Below are 7,672 nucleotides of genomic sequence, written 5' to 3'. Positions count from 1 at the left end.
ATTTTCATAGCTACATGCTGCCGAATAATGAAAATTACGCCTCGTAATCGAAAAAATAGGACTTTTGAGGCAGATAGCGCCCTAGATCGATGTTTTATCTAGCGTTTTTGACTAGTGAAAAACCCCGTGTTTGTATTATCGAGAAATGAGTAAATGAATATCTTGCAATCCTGGAAGTCTCTCTACTACCTTAACTAAATTCATTAATACGCTCCAATCTACAAAAGAAAAACAGTTAAAATATCGGAAAAAGAAGTTATTATGAATAATAAGTAGACTGACTGAAACATAGACTGAAGGTGGTCAATGATACCGCTGAACGGGGCGTTAAACTAATGGAGGATCATATTAAAATTTTATATAGAAACAAAGTGGAGAAATAATATATACTATACAAACTGTGATGGAATATCGACAGCAGTATCCTGACGCCACAAAACAGATTTGTCAACGGATTTTTAAATATTTTTTAATATAGAGAGAGAAACACCTGATCAATCGCTACATGCGATTAATTGCATTTTTAAGAGGCATTAAAGACAGCTTATTAACTGAGAGTTATTAAAGTTTTCATTTTCCTCAGAGTCAGTAAGTTCTTTATTTTTCTCGGAGTCATTAAGTTTTCCATTTTTCTTGGAGTTATTCAATTTTTCATTTTCCTCAGTGTCGTCAAGTTTTTTCATATAGTCCAGTCGGCAGGTCGAAAAAAGGCGTCTACCTGGAAAGTATTCCGAACTTAATGAAATTTTGACACGTCATTTAGGGGTACTCTGGGGAGTCGAATCTCAGTTTTCGACATCGAGGACCCTGTGCTAACTTGGGGAGGGGGAAAAACCACTACTTTTATTACCTTGTCTTGGTTTTTCGCATATCGGGCTCGAGTCGGGTACGCGATACATCAGACACATCGGGAAGCTTATGACTAGACTGCGGATTTTATGCATGTATGACAAAAATGTACACGTTCAATTTAAAGCAGTGGACATGTTAAAAATATTTAAGGACATCAATGTATTAGTTTCAGCTTAATAGGATAATTAAAAAAAGAATACAATTTATATTTGGCTCATGTGCCGTGCAATCAATGCAAACATTTTTTATTTTGCATAAAGATCCGCAGTGTACTCATGACTCACCTTTGTCGGGCGGCTTCTAAAACAATAGAACAAGTTATCGCGCGAACGAGTTATCGCGATACCCGAGAATCAACTGTGCGTTCTTATATGAAATAGATAATAATAATAATGGTACGTATTTCTTTCATAACTTGTCCATAATGTGATTTTTATATAAGTACATTAGGTATATTCGGCAGACATGTGCATGATCGTTATTTGTATTAAAATTTGAAATAATGCACGTTTCACGTGAAAAAATTATAAGAAAATATTTACAACGTGGTATGTAATAAGTTATGATAACTTTTCAGTGGGTGATGTTTTTATTAACTGTTAAGTAACCTACTTAACTATCATTAATCTTACACAAATTCTTAAAAGATAATATATAGTATACAATATAAAATAAAATAGAAATTAACTTAAAATAAAATCATATAAAATAAAAAACTAGAGGGCTATTGTTGCTCGCTCGCTTCGCTCGCTCGCGAGTAGGGTTGTTTTTGCTCGCTCGCGGATAGGACTGCTCTTGCGAAAGGGTTAGTGGTACGCATGGCTAGTAGTACCTATAGCTATTAATGTTTTTTTTTTATTTGGTGTGTGACTCTCCACGAGCCACACAAAGAACTTCCCGATTCGTTAGTTGCAGTATATTATTATCATTATTAAGTGTACGTTTTAAGAAGATTATACGTTTTCAGGGAAATTCAATAGTTTTCTACTTATCAAAATGTTTGCTATATGGCGTCACATTAAACCAACATCGTATGCTCGTTGCTCGCTTGGTTCCTTGTTATAGCATACTAATGTTGCAAAATAAATTGTCTTAATTAGTTTTTCGCAAACGATACAACTCCTCATTATCCGGGTTTGCAGTAGTGATCTTGGTTTTCTTCGATACTGTTAATTTAAATTGTCCCAAAATATATAAACTGCGCTCAATTTTGAAACTCTGCTCAGTGCTACATACAATATTTGTAAAGTTCGCCTTTCTGATTTTTTAAAATCCAAACATACTTTCTCGTATGTTTGTCCCTGACTTTTATGAATCGTAATCGCTTCAGCAGGAACCACTGGAAATTGACTACGTGTGATTTGATATTTTTCCTCACTCGACATATTTACTTGATTCGATATTTTTATTATTGGTGTAAAATTTTGATCAATATTTGTGCATTTTTCATATAATCACGATAACGAGTTCTTACTTTCACTCCTACTCTGGCCAATTGAAAATCTAACCACAATATAGACGGAATTTTAGTATTTTCTTGAAAAGTAATAAATTTTAATATTCCGCATGTGTGCTCCATTAATCAATCCGTTTTCAACATCAATGTTATTAATAATTATCATATAGTTTATATTAATTTTCAATTTAATCTCAGTTAATAATTCGTTTTGAACTGATTGTTTTTTTAAAGATTGTAATATAAATTTTTTTTGTACTTTCATCGATATTCTTTGAAAATGTATTCTCGCGAGTAGAGATGATTAACTCACTCTTGCATTGGGATAATTTTCGATTATTGTAAGCGGAAACATCATCGTAAGGCACAAAAAAAAATTTAAAAAAATTTTTTTTTTAATTTTAAAGAAATCGAAAAAAAATTTTTTGTGTAATTACGTTTGTTTCTTCGGTGGAAACTTTCGGTTCTCTCGTATAAATTGCATTGTTGAATGAACTTCTTTCGAAAAAACTAAAAAAACTAAAAAACTACTTGACCAAAATGGACCAAAATCTAATCAGCTCTAAGTTACAGCGGGGCATATCGATTGCATCATTCATCATCCTGATCGCGTTGTTACTATTTCTGAAAACGTTAACGAAAAATTTGAGTACATAGAAAACGCCATACGCGCGCGCGCGCACGCACACACACACACACACGCACACACATATACGAACATTTTGCTGAAAATAGTCTAAAATGACTGCAATGACCATGAAACGTGAAGATCTGCTAAAAAATCGATTTTCCATTTTCGGGGTCATTACAATAACTTCCCTATAAAATCGGGAAGTTAATTATATAGAGCCTATAGATAATACAGAATAAAATATAAACACGAAATATAATACGTATAATGTTTATATTTATATTTCGTTTTTAATTATTGCCATACTTTACCATATTGTAATCTTCTAGGTGTATTGTATAACTTCCGTAAAGACATTTTAATGATATTATCGATACATATCTAAGTTCATTCGGAGAAAATTCGTTAAAAAGCTAGAAATATTGTCTTTTAAGTTTTTCACATGAAACGTGCATTATTCAAGCTTTAATACAAATAAAGAGCACGCGTTTGGCGAATATACCTAATGTAGTTATAAAAAAACCAAGTATATTAAAAATCACGTTATAAGTAAAGAAAGAAAACCATTATTACCATTATCTATGTCATAAGAACGCAGAGTATTTGAATCTCGAATAACGCAATAACTCGTCCGCCCGAACTTGTTCTATTCTTTTCGTACCCGCCCGACGAATTCGAAGTCGAATCGAAGGGCCGCCGCCGGACTTTCTGCGACCCGACCCGATTCGAACCCGAACATCGAGCGGCCCGTACATCCCTAAATTATTTATAATTATAAATATATTATATTAAATGACCTATATTATAATAACCTATATTAGGTAATTATGATCACACTTTAAATAAGTAAATATGGCTCAAATTGTGCCGTATTTAGGCTCATTTTAATTAGAAGAATCTCACAAATACGTTGGTAATTCCGTAAAAAAAGATTGAAAAATAAAAAACTTTCCTATGTGCATTGATGTAATCGGTACGCAGCCTTTTGAACTGTGTCGGCTGCCTCGTACCTCAGTCCCTGTTTGTCGTTTACGAGCTGTCGTAAAAAAAGTTCTGGTACATATGTTGATAGTCTAAAAATATGATCAATGCTATTTTTCAATTTCTCTAAAAAACCTGCATTTGTCGAATTTTTGCGTGTTTTTCACTTTGTGTAATTAACATTTTGAACCAAAAAATCGGGAAAAAATCTCAAATATCAATTTCAATTAAATGCAATTATATGATTAAATTAATGCAAGTAAATGGGGAAAATAGACCGAAAATTGAATGGCACAACGGCTGTTTAAATAATTCGAAGGACTATCTCGTCCGGCTAGGCCCTTCATTCCAAATTGTAATATTCCAATATTCCAATATCATTTTAAATATATTCAAGTACTATTTAAAACTATTAATGAGTTTTAACAACAAAATATTTTAAATAGAAAACTAAAATTTGGCATATAAGATAAGATTATAGCAAGCTTGCTATAAATGTCGAAAACTCGAGTCTGGCCAGAGACATTCAATTTTCAGGAAACACTATTCTATGATGACGAACGGAGAAAAGGGAAGTGAAGCTCGGGGGCTTCGGTCGCCGTGGAGTGGATTGAAACATTGTAACATGATACGGGTCGGGTCGGGTATATCGGTGTGAGACTACTAATCAAACAACAAAGCTTAATTATTTATCATTATTTTTTTATAGGATTTTCCTTAACATATTTGGTGAATTTTGTTTCTTTTTATGAAAATGATACCAAAATTATATAATTCCGATGATATTTGCTTATGCAATGAGCGACGCAAGTTTCGGACACAAAGAAGGACAGCGTCGGGAAAAAAAGAGACGCGGAGAGTCCTTATTCTTTTAAGATTTCGACTTCGACTTCGTCTGCTAGCTCTTCGTCTCGTCGCACAATGTACTCATAAATGAATCATGTTTCAGGAAGTGGTTCAGTTCAGAATGAAATAAAATAATGTTACACGCACTTTTTAAATAGCGTCATATATGGTGCAAGAAATATTCGTATAGAGTCAAATAGAATTATTTTTTTAGATATCTTCATACGAAATACTGCCTCTAAATAACATTGTATGGATAGGAGCCGTCGAAAATTAGTTTAATTAGTTCATACTTTTATCTTGTTACTACCTCTACTTTAATAATTGCAGTCAATAATGCTGTCGAGCATTACAAGTATGGGATAAATAAGTAAAAAAATTAATTTTCTGTTTCCTACTAAGGATCTTAATAGGAACGATTGAATTTTGTCATTACACAACATAACAAAATATTTTTTAAGAATCATTATTTTATATATAACGCAATAATGTTCAAATTACTTTTAAATTCCAATACATTTGTAGAATATTACGTAGTAATTACTTCCATTTTTCCTACATCTATAAACTATCGATTATATTGTAAACAATTATTACAATGGTGATAATAAGGAAAATAAGAATGCAATAAGTGAATTATATATAGTATTATAAGGCAATTACAGAATAGGTAATGTCAGCATTCTACTATATCATTCTTCTTCAACTTGACGAATATCTCGTCGATTGTGGAACTTTTACCGCTGTGGTATATCAGATCACTGTAACTTTCCCGTTATCCCCGCGCCCACTCGCGCCCACTTACCGGTCCCGCGGAATAACACAGGGGCTGGCAGTCTTTAATAGTATCTCGTCGGTGATTGTTAGCACCGACCAGACTGCCAGCTAGGGCTGCAGGCGAGTCGAGCTAAGCTCGAACTCGACTGGTCGAGTTGAGTCGAGACTCGATTGGTCGAGCCGAGTCGAGTACTCGCACGAAGCCTTCTGCTCTGGTTCGCTCTTGTTTCTCACTTTGAAAGAATCAGAGCCTTCTGCCTGATTTGCCTTTAATCCCCCGTGGATCGGAGACTTCTTCTCCGATTCACACCTTTTGCTCCGCGATAATTGCTCGACTTGCGTGCGTAATTTAGTATAAGTCCATCGTTGTAAGAAAGGGAGCCAGAAGGAATATTGCATTCGTTCTGACTCCCTTTCGGGTCTCTCGTGCAGCAACCTCCTCGTGGTGAGACCTGGGCAATCGTTATTTTCCTTTATCTGTAAGAACTTTTAGTGTCTTATGAATAAAGGATAATATCGAGCTAATAGCTGCACATTTAATAAATATGTTGATTTGTCAATAAATTCTATTCCTATACCTATTATCTTTCACAACATTTTGTAATGTTACCTTCCTTCAGATCAAAATATATGTATTATCAGAGAGTATATGAGAGTGCTCACGCCCGGGTTTTGGCCGTGCCCATATAGTGCTGCCCCCTAGTCTAGTACTTAGCCTGGATCAGCTCCTACATCATCTTTAGCATGGACAAGATCCTACATCATCTTTAGCATGGACAAGATCCTACATCATCTTTAGCCTAGAACAGATCCTACATCATCTTTAGCCTGGATCAGATCCTACATCATCTTTAGCCTGGATCAGATCCTACATCATCTTTAGCCTAGAACAGATCCTACATCATCTTTAGCCTGGATCAGATCCTACATCATCTTTAGACTGGATCAGATCGTACATCATCATTGGCCAGGATTAGGACATACAGTTTATATTGTTTTATATCAAATATGTAACTAATATACAAATCTCTAATAATATAAATTATATTCATAGAAGTATTTTAATTTTTCCCGAGCCTTTGTTGCAAACTCTAGTTTTAAAAAATAGAAAAGCCGGAAGATTTCGAAGAAACACAGATTTTATATCGAAGTTTAAAAGCCACCATCTTGGAAATTAATTTAATGATGAAATACTTACTGTCATCAATACTGTCTCCAATTTTTTTCATATTTTTAGGCACAGTTATTATTAATTAAACCAAATTGAAAACCAATTTTTTCTACGAAAATTTAGAAGAATAACTTTAGGGTTACCCTGAAATTTTCAGAATATGTTTAATTGACACAAATCTATAAAACGTATTTTTTAAATTTTAAGTATACAGGGTGATTCACGCAATTGTTACAAGTCATAACTCGGTTATTATTGCATTTACAAAAAAATGCAAAAGGAGAAAGATAAATGGTTCGAAGAAAACTACATCTGTAGGTCTTTAACTTTTTTTGGATGCAGCAGTGCATGTGCAATTAACAATTGCATCATTTCTTTATATAGAAATGCATATTGTTTTTTACACAGATCGATTCTTCTGTTCATTATACGTAAAAAATGATTGGGGTACACATGGCAAAAAATTATTAGATCTCGAGATATTTTCAAAAAATGTCTTTATTGAAGAAGATGCTCAAACGCTTCTCCATTACATTCTAATATTCTATATTAGTTATTTTGTTTTCTGGTTCGAAAAAAACGTCGACGTTACAAACTTGAAAGGGTGGTTTCTCAAGATAAAAGTCTGCTCTATCGCGTGGTATAGTTCGATTTTCCGCTGGACTCTAATTTTTTGAGATAAATTGAAAAATATCCTCAAAAATTGGTGCAAAAGTAGTGTCTCTCCGTCTTTAATCATTGTTTAAACATGTTTAAACAATCATAATGTATTAATATGGATATCACTGTATTCGGGAAAGTCTACAGAATCTTTTGCTGTAAAGAACAATTCAATATCTTTTATAATAACCACAATATTTGTTTAAAGTTGAAAAATATGTTTTTTTTCAAAGCCATGTTTTTCAAAAACTGTGCGTATAGGAGAAAAATTAAGGACAGATTCGGAATCAGCGCAAAA

Source organism: Lasioglossum baleicum, chromosome 12, assembly GCF_051020765.1.
Source record: "Lasioglossum baleicum chromosome 12, iyLasBale1, whole genome shotgun sequence".
NCBI classification, from domain to species: Eukaryota; Metazoa; Arthropoda; class Insecta; order Hymenoptera; family Halictidae; genus Lasioglossum; species Lasioglossum baleicum.
Note: the sequence above shows the minus strand (reverse complement) of the source record.